The following is a 14,438-nucleotide window of genomic DNA, read 5'->3' as shown; positions in this document are numbered from 1 at the left end:
CAACTTTATTGCATTCTGACTTTTGGAATATTTTAGGATTTGATTTTCTCACTGGGGAGAAGATTGTGAACTATTTAACTGCTTTCTTTTTGAGCTTCCCATCCACAGATAGTGCAGTTAAAATAAACTAGGAATACACTAGCATGAAGGGGCTAGAATAATGACATTATGTTTAAGAAACTAGCAGTAATACTTGGTAGTATTTTATACTTTTCTTCTGAATAGATTTGGAGTGTCTTATGCTACACTTGGAAGCTTAATAAATAACCACCTCAAGAAATTTATATCTTTTCAGCATATATATTTTTTCTTGGACCCAAGATTACATATATAGCACTTAAGTTAAACCCTATTCTCTTTATGTGCATACTTAGACATTGAAGCATAGACCATTTATTCTTATGGGTCAAGACCCTGTAAAAATTAATGAGATGTGTCAGAATAGTGCCGTTGGGGATGACAAAACTGGTGATGCTATTCCAGGTGGAAGACAAGGCAGGCTTTACCAGTGGGGGGGCATTACCTTCCTGGTTCAGTAGGAAAAGCTTCTCAGTTCTGGAGAGCTCTTGTTATGTATGATCTATTCGTAAGAGCAAACTCAGTACATTTAAAACTGTAAGCTGGAATAGATAATGATAAAAGATTATGTTAAAAATATTTTTACACCCTTTCTACATTGTTTTAAGCCCCTTTCCTAGGTGGATTCTACTTTTAGGAGTATCAAACTACAAAATTTAAATATAGAGAATGAGTGATTTGATTTACCAAAGGAGTTTTGTTCACTGAAATACTTGATGTAGGAATCTTTTCAATCAAGGCTCACAAAATGAAGTGCTTACAGGGATCAGGTGGGATCTATAAAAGAGTAAAGTGGGCTGGATGGAGATCTAGAGAGTTCAGTCCACTGGCTAGAACTAGTTTCTTAAATTCATTCACCCAGGTCTTTAGCTGGTGTGGTAAAAATAACAATGGGCTTAGAGCCTGCAAATATGAGTTTTCTTCTGGGGTTCTCCGCTTATTGGTTCTATAACCTTGGACATCAGTATCTTTACCAACAAAACAGGGGCTTGAGATGAATAATCTCTAAGGTGAGTTCTGGCTTTGAGTGGTGGAAGTTTGTGGATACCAGTCACTTTAGCCCTTCATCCCATAAAGTTCTAAGTCATTCAGAAGAGTCACAAGGAACCAAATGGACAGAAGTCTCCTATAAAGGCTAGATTGGACAGCACTGAAGGGCTTTCTACCTCTCTCTCCTAATAAAGGTCTTAAGAACCCCAACCCCTTCCTCCCCTTACCTCCCCAAAAAACAGGCTAAGGGTGATAAGGGAGGAGGCCCTGCATGGAGACTGTAAGTACAAATTCTGTAAAAGTTGAATAGAGGCAGGTAGAAGAAAAAGCCAGAAAAAATGAAATTACACTATGCTTGAAGAAAGATCTTTTATTTGTAACCTTATCCAGAAGTGGAATATCAGTCACCCAATACATGTTGGGCTCCCATTAGGCTCTTAAATTAGACATGATGGGGGGTGATATTTTCCAATATTAAATGGAAACATTTCAACCCTCTCCCCCCATTCACACACACATACTAGTCAGAATTCTTAGTTGCATAAAATAGAATCTAGTCTACCTAGTGTAAGGACAAATCATTTAAGTGTGAAGATAGCTTAAAGAATTGTTGGGAAGGGTGAATCAGCTTCCAAGAATAATTTCAAAAGCCCCAGGCTGCTGAGCGAACTGCATCCCTTCTTGGTTAGGAAGTTCTCACCAGCCTGGCTGCCTGCTTCAGAACTTTACCACTTCTGGTAATTTAGCATCAACAAATGGCCAAATCAGAGAGCTACTTCAACAACTGCCAGCTCCAGAACATGCTTTCCTTGCCACGGTTCCTGCCAGCCTTGCACTCAACCTCTTTCCCCATAGAGCTCAGTGTGAAACAAAGTGTGTGCCAGTGCATTCGATGGGCAGAACCTAGATCTCACCCAGAACCCTAGCTACAAGGGAGTCTGGGAAATGTAGATTTTAATTTTTGAACACCTAATGTTGTTAGAAAGCAGTTGGAATGGGTTCCGTGAGTCGTCCACCATCCAGTAAATCATGTTGTCTTACAGCCTTCTGCCTCAGAAGGATACAGGAAACAACACCACAGACAGGTCAGGAAGGAGCTGGTACTTGATGTGTTTAGCAAAGCAGTAGGCTGAAAGCCAGCCTTAGAGGTTCTCTAAAATTTGAGCATATAAAGAACCAAGACAAGAAGACATATGATACAGTTTCTCTGAAAGTCTGGAGAAGATTAAAGTCTATTAAAGCGTGGCCAAAATCCTTGCTGCCCAATAGGGAAGGCGGTTACATTGGAAAGACGAGGAGAGAGAAGGAGTGAGACAGAGGTAGAGGAAGGCAGATGTCCAAATTCTTATTTTTTTCCTCTACCATTAGAACCATCCAGGTAAATAAGAGGAAGCCTAAGGATATAAGGGGTCTTTTGCCCCCCTTCTTGATTAGGAATCTGGCTTTCAGTTCCCTGGAAGGCTCCTCTATCACCCACTACACTCAGTGGGGCAGCATGGACGAACAGAGTGACTGCTGGAGTTAAGCGTTTCTAAGACGCTGAGTTTCTGAGACCCTGAGTGGAAAGGATATGGAATGCAGGTGAGTTGAATATCAGCAGACATGCCACGTTGACCAGGGTTATAGGGATGAGTGACGCTTCAGCAGAGCTGAGGGCTGACAACCCAGTTTATGGTGGAAAATGTGGAGGCATTCAGAAGGGTCCAGATCAGATAGGCCCTCCTCTACTAATTCTTCCCCAACCACCTCCTCCTCTCCCATCATCACCTGGCACTTCAAGGAGAACTAATTTCTCCCTCTGTCAGGTTTCCATAGCCCATTGTGCATACTTCTGTAATGCTACCTCATGATATTGTGAGTATTTGTTTGCATATCTATCTTTTTCACTAGATGGTGAACTCTCCAAGAGATGGGGCTTTTAATATCTGTATCTCTAGTTCTCTGCATATTTCCTTTCAGTAGGGGCTCAATTAACATGTTTTAATGCATTAAGACATATTCTTTATCCTATGTGTAGTTATACTTAGCCTAAATGTGCCACAATTCAGATTGGGTGAGATTTTCAGGGGAGGATATGAAATGTGATTATGAACCTTGTAATATGGGTATGGAATCTTGTAATATAGGTACAGAACCAGGAAATAAGAGTGTAGAAGGGGAAAGAATAGGAATTTGGAGGGGCAAGAAAAAATAAAAAGAGAAGAACTAAATATCTGGAGGAGGTGTGACCTTTTTCTTCTTTTCTAGCTACCTCAAACATTTTTAAAAGTGAGAAATGAAATTATCTTTCTTGTTTTTATTTTAAATTATGTAAATTATATAATTAATATATAAACGCATTCTAATTGTACAATTTAAACCCTATGCAAAAAAGCTAAGTCCTTTTTGGTCTCTATGGTAGGCTGAGTAACAGCCTCCCCAGAGATGTCCATGTTCTGATCCTGGGGCCCATGGATAGTCACCTTTCATGAAAAGGAACTTGGTTGAAGATTTTGGGATGGGGAGATAATCCTGGATTATCCAGATGGGCCCAAGGTAATGACAAGGGTCCTTATGGGAGGGAGGCAGGAGGATCAAAGTCAGTAATAGATGTGATGATAGAAGCAAGAGGTTGGATTGATTCAAGGATGGGGCCACAAGCCCAGGAATGCAGGTGGCCTCTAGAAGCTGAAAAAGGCAAGGAAATAGTTTCTCCCCTCAGAGCCCCCAGAAGGAACCAGCCCTTCCAACACCTTGACTTTAGTCCAGTGAGACTGATTTTGGACTTCTGACCTCTAGAATTGTAAGATATAAATTCATGTTTTCTTTTTTCTTAAAGCCATTATGTTTGTGGTACTTTGTTACAGTGGCAATAGGAAATGAATCTAGCCTCTTAATCTCACTCTCTATACCAGAGGTAACCAAAGTTACCAATATAATGTGTATCCTTCCAGACCTTCTTTTACATATGTATCAATATATATATATAACTGTGCATGTGTAAATAGCATGGGTTTGAGTGCTATTAAAATTTTACTGAGTATATTATTCTGCAGTTTGCTTTTTTTACTTATCAGTGTGTCTTGGAACTCTTTTTTTTTATCAACATAGATTAATGTATACCGATTCCCTTTTTTCAACTACTCTCTGATTTTTCCATTCTATGTCTTTCATAATTTATATTACCATTCCACTAAATTATTTTATACACTAAAATGTTGAAATTTACTTTTCTGGCATATAAAAGGGGAAACATAGCTGGTTGAAAAGCGTAGTCAAGTTCTTGCTTCAGGATATTAAAAAACACTCACATTTTACTGTATGTGATCATCACTGGAAATACTTTATTTCTCCCAAGTAAATTATTATAGCTGTATGTGCCTTGGAGAAAGTGATGTTAACAAATCCTGTCTGGTCCAATATTCTTATTTGTGGTTTTTTCTTTCTAAGTCTCAGATTTTTGTGAACAACTGTGTGTTTAGTTCTTAGATAGATTATAGCTTTAACAGATTAAAAAATGATAGCAAAAAATAATCCCACCTTGCAAAGCAGTCTTTTTTGATGTGGACTTGTCAGAGCAGTTTACAACACATAATGAGGTGTCACAGCCTGGTGAGACATGCAAAGCAGGTTAAAAAACTGCCAATACTGTATAGTGACTTTAATACTGAGGATGGTAAATATGTGGAAGAAGAAATCCATTTGCTGCCATTCTATTTAAATGTCTGGAAATATGTAGTTATCAGAGCACCAATAAATGTCTCCTGTAAGTCAAGTTCTTCTTTAAAAAAAAAAAGCACTACAGTTTTATTGAATCTCTTTGGAAACTAAAGGCAGTTTGCTACCCAAGACCTGTTCAAAGCACTTGCTGTCAGTCAGTAGAAAAGATTTGGCTACCACCTCGGTGTTAAATATAAATGTAGCCTAAAGGTTTAATGGATTAAAACTGTGCTATTTAATTTGAAATGGAATTTCCCACTCTCCTAGCTTAGGTAGTTAGGATTCTGTGGGTTTGCTTTTCATTCCAGCCTGGTTTATAGGTCTAATAAAGAAAAGGCAGCTGTGGGTTCAGAATGCAAGTGTATCGAATTGAGGAGACAGCTCTCCTTTTGGTGGAAGGAGAGGGGACAAAACACCCTATTAACTCCAACTTGTTAAAATTTACTAAAATTTACTAAGTCTCTAGTTCATTAGCCTTTCCCCCCCTCTTTACACCAAAAGAGTAGATAAAAGGTAAGCAGCAACATTAAGAGACATTATATGCAGAGGTGAACACAATATGACAAGGTGTTTTTAAAATAACAAACAGTGTAAGCTCTCTAGGAGGTAGACAGTATGAAGTGCAACAAAAACTGTAATTATGCTCTCAGCAGGAAACCTGTATTTATAGTGACAGTAGAGTGTCTCTAAAAACCTGTTAGGTTAAGGCTGCTGGTCTTAATTATATATATTAAGAGTTTGTATCTTCACTCTTTTCTTTTTAAAATTCAAAGAAGAAACCTAATTATAACTTGGACTCTAGTAAATTGGGCCATATTTAAACAATGAGCATTTGGCAATCTCACCATGCACCATGATGTGTCCTACTGGTGCAGTTGCTATGCAAGCCAAACTGGCCCCCCCCAAATAATTTGTTTTTGCTGCCTCCATGACAGAGGAAAAACAAACAAAAGCCAAACAAGGGAAATAATGAAATTATGCTTTTTTTTCAGTCAATGACTCCCAAGCCTTCTGGAGGGGGCGATCATTCCTTGGGTAGATTCTTACTTATAGAATTACAGGTTGTTTGTGTGTTGTTAACATGTAAATATTTTAGCTAGATCATGGTTGGATAAATCTTGTTGGTTTGATTTTTGCCTCTGTCTTGGTCCCAGAGGCCCTAGAAGGTTACAACTGCTTCTAGTTGACTTCTGTTAAATTGTATGAGGCTCAAAAGTTTAGGTTCTGCCTGGCGTGCAGCCGAAGGTGTTGCAGCTGAACAACACACTTCTGAGTTACAGGGACTGGTCCTGCTGTATTCATCATAAGATGGCCCCCAAACAGGTATCTGACTACATTTGACTTTTCCATATATGATTTACACTTCACTTAGTATATTCCACACCAGTTTCCCAGGTGCTTGTTCTTCCGCATAATATTTGCTGAACTTCAAGAAAGAAAGAGCTTAATTATTTGGTTAGGATTAGATTATAATCATATGAATAAATATATGAATATGGGGATTGTGACCTACTGTTGTTGGGATCACCTGTCATTAAGATACACTTTATAATTTTGTTCACATTACAAAGTTATGGGGTGAACTGAACAAAATTAATTTTTTGAGTTTAATGGCAAAAGTCATGCTGATATGACTGAGCTAAAAAATCAAGCTGTATGAAAGTGAACTTACTGTATTTGATCCTCTTCTTCTCTGTGGCTCTAATTCCTTGAAGTTCTCATGGGTTCTATGGTCCAAACAATTTTAAGGTGGTCTGCGCAAAATAATGATGACTGAATGATTTGATTATGCATCATTTGTTTCTCTTTATGGTCTCAGGCAGAAAAGGAACTCAGAGCTAATATATTTTCTTCTCTTTGGAATGTATAATCTAACTAAATTGAATTTCTATCATCTGCCCTCAAATAACTACCAAAGTAAAATTAGAGTGGTTCTAAATGGATTTAAATAAATGCTGAAAAATTGGGAAACCATTTGCGTATTTATTGGTAGCCCCATTGAAGTTGTATCTTGGGCAACCCAACTTTCAATTTTATTGAAATACTGATTTAGTTTTCATTATTGTTAGATTGAAGAAAGCAGTCACTGGGTCTAAAGTTAATAATAGTTTTATGTAAAGTCTCATGGATTTTTATAGTGATAGGGATCTGTAGTATGAATAATGGCATTTCTCTAATTAAGCAGCAATTGAATTAAAACAATAAAAATCAAGGGTGAACTATTTAATAATTTTGATGTGTTTAGCACAATGTGGATTATACTTCATAGAGTTTTTGTTATTTCTGTGTTGAATAATTTATTAAAGTAATGAGTAACATGAATCACTGGGACAGTTTTCTATATTTTATCAAAATAAATTATTGGTTGAAAAATGGAGCAAGGTTTAGAGAGGAGATATGAATATTAGTGAATGTTACTAAGAACAAGCATTAGGTAGTGAGCAATAATCTTTCCTATGCTCCATCCCTCAAGTGTGATCGGTTCAAGCAAAACCCAGTTCGAGTATCATTAGATGACCAGTTGACATGATAGTAGAGATGGTAGCAAAAATACAAGAGAACAGGGTCCCACTGCATTATACACGACTTTTAAAAATGTCACTAAAAGGAGTTAGAATCTTTGAGCAAATAGTAGCCGCACAAAGTACTAAATTATCTTAATTATTCCAGAATTGGGCCATGAAATTGTGAAAGTAAATCTTCAAGTCTGGATAGCAGATTTCCCCCTTTTTATATAAATGAAATGGTAGAAAACATAGTATTTGGAAAACATAAATAAACAATTTGCATAGTAGTATCAAGGGTATTTTAGAAGTGAAATTCAATGCATTTGTTTTCTACTTCCTATGTATATCCATTGTGTTTTTTTTCTTTTTTTAATTAATTTTTATTGGAGTAGAGTTGCTTTACAATGTTGTGTTAGTTTCTACTGTACAGCAAAGTGAATCAGCTATACATATACATATGGCCCCTCTTTTTCGGATTTTCTTCCCATTTAGGTCACCACAGAGCACTAAGTAGAGTTCCCTGTGCTATACAGTAAGTTCTTGATAGTTATCTATTTTATACATATTATAAATAGTGTATATAGGTCAACCACAGTCTCCTAATTCATCCCACACCCCTTTCCCCCTTGGTATCCATATTTGTTCTCTACATTTGTGTCTCTGTTTCTGCTTTGCAAATAAGATCATCTATACCATTTTTCTAGATTCCATATGTATGTGTTAATATACAATATTTGTTTTTCTCTTTCTGACTTCACTCCGTATGACAGTCTCTAGGTCCATCCACATCTCTATCACCCTATATACATATACATATATATATATATTTTTTTTTAACATTTAACATCTTTATTGGAGTATAATTGCTTTAGAATATTGTGTTAGTTTCTGCTGTATAAAAAAATGACTCAGCTATACGTATACATATATCTCCATATCCCCTCCCTCTTGAGTCTCCCTCCCACCCTCCCTATCCCACTCCTCTAGGTGGTCACAAAGCACTGAGCTGAGCTCTCTGTGCTATGCGGCTGCTTCCCACTAGCTATCTATTTTACATTTGATAGTGTATATCTCTCCAGGCCACTATCTCACTTCGCCCCAGCTTACCCTTTCCCCTCCCCGTGTCCTCAAGTCCATTCTCTATGTCTGCGTTTTTATTCCTGTCCTGCCCCTAGGTTCTTCAGAACCATTTTTTTCTTTTAGATTCCATATATATGTGTTAGCATACGGTATTTGTTTTTCTCTTTCTGACTTACTTCACTCTGTATGACAGACTCTAGGTCCATCCACCTCACTACAAATAACTCAGTTTCATTTCTTTTTATGGCTGAGTAATATTCCATTGTATATATGTGCCATATCTTCTTTATCCATTCATCTGTCGATGGACACTTAGTTTGCTTCCATGTCCTGGCTATTGTAAATAGTGCTGCAATGAACATTGTGGTACATGACTCTTTTGAATTAAGGTTTTCTCAGGGTATATGCCCAGTAGTGGGATTGCTGTGTTGTATGGTAGTTCTATTTTTCGTTTTTTAAGGAATCTCCATACTGTTCTCCATAGTGGCTGTATTAATTTACATTCCCAAAGTGCAAGAGGGTTCCCTTTTCTCCACACCCTCTCCAGCATTTATTGTTTGTAGATTTTTTGATGATGGCCATTCTGACCGGTGTGAGGGCATACCTCATTGTAGTTTTGATTTGCATTTTTCTAATGATTAGTGATGTCAAGCATCCTTTCATGTGTTTGTTGGCAGTCTGTATATCTTCTCCGGAGAAATGTCCATTTAGATCTTCTGCCCATTTCTGGATTGGGTTGTTTGCTTTTTTGATATTGAGCTGCATAAGCTGCTTTTATATTTTGGAGATTAACCCTTGGTCAGTTGCTTCTTTTGCAAATATTTTCTCCCATTCTGAGGGTTGACTTTTCATCTTGTTTATGGTTTCCTTTGCTGTGCAGAAGCTTTTAAGTTTCATTAGTTCCCATTTGTTAATTTTTCTTTTTATTTCCATTTCTCTAGGAGGTGGGTCAAAAAGGATCTTTCTGTGATTTATGTCATAGAGTGTTCTGCCTATGTTTTCCACTAAGAGTTTGATAGTGTCTGGCCTTACATTTAGGTCTTTAATCCATTTTGAGTTTATTTTTGTGTATGATGTTAGGGAGTGTTCTAATTTCATTCTTTTACATGTAGCTCTCCAGTTTCCCCAGCAACACTTATTGAAGAGGCTGGCTTTTCTCCATTGTATATTCCTGCCTGCATTATCAAAGATAAGGTGGCCATATGTGTATGGGTTTAACTCTGGGCTTTCTATCCTGTTCCATTGACCTATATTTCTGTTTTTGTGCCAGTACCATACTGTCTTGATTACAGTAGCTTTGTAGTATAGTCTGAAATCAGGGAGCCTGATTCTTCCAGCTCCATTTTTCTTTCTCAAGATCGCTTTGGCTATTTGGGATCTTCTGTGTTTCCATGCAAATTGTGAAATTTTTGTTCTAGTTCTGTGAAAAATGCCATTGGTAGTTTGATAGGGATTGCATTGAATCTGTAGATGGCTTTGGGTAGTGTAGTCATTTTCACAATGTTGATTCTTCCAATCCAAGAACATGGTATATCTCTCCATCTGTTTATATCATCTTTAATTTCTTTCATCAGTGTCTTATAGTTTTCTGCATACAGGTCTTTTGTCTCCTTAGATAGGTTTATACCTAGGTATTTTATTCATTTTGTTGCAGTGGTAAATGGGAGTGTTTCCTTAATTACTCTTTCAGATTTTTCACCATTAGTGTATAGGAATGCAAGAGATTTCTGTGCATTAATGTTGTATCCTGGTACTTTACCAAATTCATTGATTAGTTCTAGTAGTTTTCTGGTAGCATCTTTAGGATTCTCTATATATAGTATCACGTCATCTGCAAACAATGATAGTTTAACTTCCTCTTTTCCGATTTGGCTTCCTTTTATTTCTTTTTCTTCTCTGACTGCTGTGGCTAGCACTTCCAAAACTATGTTGAATAATAGCTGTGAGAGTGGGTAACCTTGTCTTGTTCCTGATGTTAGTGGAAATGGTTTCAGTTTTTCACCATTGAGAATGATGTTGGCTGTGGATTTTTCATATATGGCCTTTATTATGTTGAGGTAAGTTCCCTCTATGCCTACTTTCTGGAGGGTTTTTATCATAAATGGGTGTTGAATTTTGTCAAAAGCTTTTTCTGCATCTACTGAGATGATCATATGGTTTTTCTCCTTCAATTTGTTAATATGGTTTATCACATAGATTGGTTTGCATATACTGAAGAATCCTTGCATTCCTGGGCTAAACCCCACTAGATCATAGTGTATGATCCTTTTAATGTGCTGTTGCATTCTGTTTGCTAGTATTATGTTGAGGATTTTTGCATCTATGTTCATCAGTGATATTCACCTGTAGTTTTTTTTCTTTGTGACATCTTCGTCTGGTTTTGGTATCAAGGTGATGGTGGCCTCATAGAGTGAGTTTGGGAGTGCTCCTCCCTCTGCTATATTTTGGAAGAGTTTGAGAAGGATAGGTGTTGGCTCTTCTCTAAATGCTTGATAGAATTCGCCTGTGAAGCCATCTGGTCCTGGGCTTTTGTTTGTTGGAAGATTTTTTTTTTTTTTTTTTTTTGCGGTGTGCGGGCCTATCACTGTTGTGGCCTCTCCCATTGCAGAGCACAGGCTCCGGATGCACAGGCTGAGCAGCCATGGCTCACGGGCCTACCTGCTCCATGGCATGTGGGATCCTCCCGGACCGGGGCACGAACCCGTGTCTCCTGTATTGGCAGGTGGACTCTCAACCAATGCGCCACCAGAGAAGCCCTGTTGGAAGATTTTTAATCACAGTTTCCATTTCAGTGCTTGTGATTGGTCTGTTTATACTTTCTATTTCTTCCTGATTCAGTCTCAGAAGGTTGTGCTTTTCCAAGAGCTTGTTCATTTCTTCCAGGTTGTCCATTTTATTGGCATATAGTTGCTTGTAGTAATATCTCATGATCCTCTGTATTTCTGCAGTGTCAGTTGTTACTTGTCCTTTTTCATTTTTAATTCTGTTGGTTTGAGTATTCTCCCTTTTTTTCTTGATGAGTCTGGCTAATGGTTTATCAATTTTGTTTATCTTCTCAAAGAACCAGCTTTTAGTTTTATTGATCTTTGATATTATTTTCCTTCATTTCTTTTTCATTTATTTCTGATCTGACTTTTATTATTTCTTTCCTTCTGCTAACTTTTGGTTTCTTTGTTTTTTTTTCTCTAATTTCTTTAGGTGTAAGTTTAGGTTGTTTATTTGAGTTGTTTCTTGTTTCTTGAGGTAGGATTGTATTGCTATAAACTTCCCTCTTAGAACTGCTTTTGCTGCATCCCATAGGTTTTGGGTCATTGTGTTTTCATTGTCATTTGTTTCTAGGTATTTTTTGATATCCTCTTTTATTTATTCAGTCATCTCTTGGTTATTTAGTAGCATATTGTTTAGCCTCCACGTGTTTGTATTTTTTACAGTTTTTTTCCTGTAATTGATATCTAGTCTCATAGTGTTGTGGTCGGAAAAGATACTTGATACCATTTCAATTCTCTTAAATTACTAAGGCTTGATTTGTGACCCAAGATATGACGTTTCCTGGAAAATGTTCCATGAGCGCTTAAGAAGGAAGTGTATTCTGTAATTTTTGGATGGAATATCCTATAAATATCAGTTAAGTCCATCTTGTTTAATATGTCATCTAAAGCTTGTGTTTCTTTATTTATTGTCATTTTGGATGCTCTGTGCATTGGTGAAAGTGGGGTGTTAAAGTCCCCTACTATTATTGTGTTACTGTCAATTTCCCCTTTTATGGTTGTTTGCATTTGCCTTATGTATTGAGGTGGTCCTATGTTGGGTGCATAAATGTTTACAATTATTATATCTTCTTCTTGGATTGATCCCTTGATCATTATGTAGTGTCCTTTGTCTCTTGTAACAGTCTTTATTTTAAAGTCTATTTTGTCTGATATGAGTATTGCTACTCCAGCTTTCTTTTGATTTCCATTGGCATGGAATATCTTTTTTCATCCCCTCACTTTCAGTCTTATGTGTCGCTAGGTGTGAGGTGGGTCTGTTGTAGACAGCATATATACGGGTGTTGTTTTTGTATCCATTCAGCCAGTCTATGTCTTTTGGTTGGAGCATTTAATCCATTTACATTTAAAGGTAATTATCGATATGTATGTTCCTATTACCATTTTCCTAAGAGTTTTGGGTTTATTTTTGTAAGTCTTTTCCCTCTCCTGTGTTTCCTTCCTAGAGAAGTTCCTTTAGCATCTGTTGTAAAGCTGGTTTGGTGGTGCTGAATTTTCCTAGCTTTTGCTTGTCTGTAAAGGTTTTAATTTCTTTGTCGAATCTGAATAAGATCCTTGCTCTGTAGGGTAATCTTGGTTGTAGGTTTTTCCCTTTCATCACTTTAAATATGTCCTGCCAGTCCTTTCTGGCTTGCAGAGTTTCAGCTGAAAGTTCAGCTCTTAAACTCATGGGGATTCCCTTGTATGTTATTTGTTGCTTTTCCCTTGCTGCTTTTGATATTTTTTTCTTTGTATTTAATTTTTTTTTTTTTTTTTTGCAGTATGCGGTCCTCTCACTGTTGTGGCCTCTCCCATTGCGGACCACAGGCTCCAGACGTGCAGGCTCAGTGACAATGGCTCACGGGCCTAGCCACTCCGTGGCATGTGGGATCTTCCCAAACCAGGGCTCGAACCCGTGTCTCCTGCATTGGCAGGCAGATTCTTAACCACTGCACCACCAGGGAAACCTGGAATCAAACTTTTTAAAAAAATTATTATACTGTGTCCCACATCTAATAGGATTTTGTTTATTTTATTATTATTTTTTATAAGGGCATAACATTTTGCCATAAAATGGAATTGTTTGGACTGGTTCTTTTTTTTTTTTTTTTTTTTGCAGTATGCGGGCCTCTCACTGTTGTGGCCTCTCCTGTTGTGGAGCACAGGCTCCAGATGCGCAGGCTCAGCGGCCATGGCTCACGGGCCCAGCCACTCCGTGGCACGTGGGATCCTCCTGGACTGGGGCATGAACCTGTGTCCCCTGCATCGGCAGGCGGACTCTCAACCACTGCGCCACCAGAGAAGCCCCTGGAGTGGTTCTTTGGTTTAGAATGATAGGTAATACTATTTCTCTCTCTCTCTCTTTTTTTTTTTTTCTCTCTTTACTGTGAGAAGCTGTATCTGATGTTTTATCTGTTTTATCTTTATCTGTTTTATCTTGCTATAAAAAGATTCAGTCTTTCCAATTAGTTAATTTTTTGAAGCTGGTATTATGGCAGCCCATTCATTTGAGTCTCACCCTGTAGCTTAAGCAATCAATTCAGTTTGCATGGAAAGGGCATAACGACAGAGAAGTTTGTGAAAATTCTCACTGAAGGAAGAATAGTGAAGCTGGAATCATCATTTGTCCTGATTTATCTCAGTTTCCTTTAATATGGGAATATTAATGCTCTCTTTCTGTGTTCACTCCAAAATTATGTTTTAAGTTTAAATCCAAATCTAGATTTAGGATTATTTTTTAGTTTTGAAGAGCAGGTCAGCATTTTCCATCTCAGACATCATGTTTATTAGAAATCTAGGCTGTGTCACTTGAGTAGAGGAATTTCTTAACTCCAAAATTTATGAGACTTCTGTCTATTAGGAGAAAAATATGGGATTTTCTTTCCTTAAAGCATGTTTTTATTGGGACAGCCTGTTTGCCGTTGCAGCTTAAAACTGATCCTCAAAGAGTAAAACCTCAATGAATCATTGGGTTGCTTGCCTTGGAGCAAGGCCAGGAGCAGTACGTTTTCAAGATAAACAGTGCTCGGGCTGAAAGAATGGCACAGATTTCTCAGGTGGAGTGTTCTCACTCCCCTTCCGACATGTACTATATTACAGTGTCTTACAGATAAGCCTTGAGGGAAAGCCAGCCTGAAATAACTTTATTTTATGATAGTTATTTCCTGGATGTTTTAGCCAAATGTTTCTTGAATAGTCCAGAGAACATGGCTTTGAATTCATTGACACTCACTGGTTGACGCCTGTTTTTATGTTCATCTCCACATTTTAATAAAGCAGGGGCCCTGATACCTGTTTTATTCATTGCTGTATCCTGACTCCTAGCACAGAGCCTTGC

General features: G+C 37.6%; 1 long non-coding RNA gene across 2 annotated transcripts in view; it reads left to right on the top strand.

Moving 5' to 3' along the window:
* Positions 1 to 14,438, top strand: part of LOC308621714 — a 309,198-nt gene that overhangs the window by 68,645 nt on the left and 226,115 nt on the right. The window lies entirely within an intron of this gene.

This window comes from Mesoplodon bidens (genome assembly GCF_964165515.1).
Source record: "Mesoplodon bidens genome assembly, chromosome: 8".
Lineage (NCBI taxonomy): Eukaryota > Metazoa > Chordata > Mammalia > Artiodactyla > Ziphiidae > Mesoplodon > Mesoplodon bidens.
Note: the sequence above shows the minus strand (reverse complement) of the source record. Positions and strands in the feature narration are given on the sequence as shown.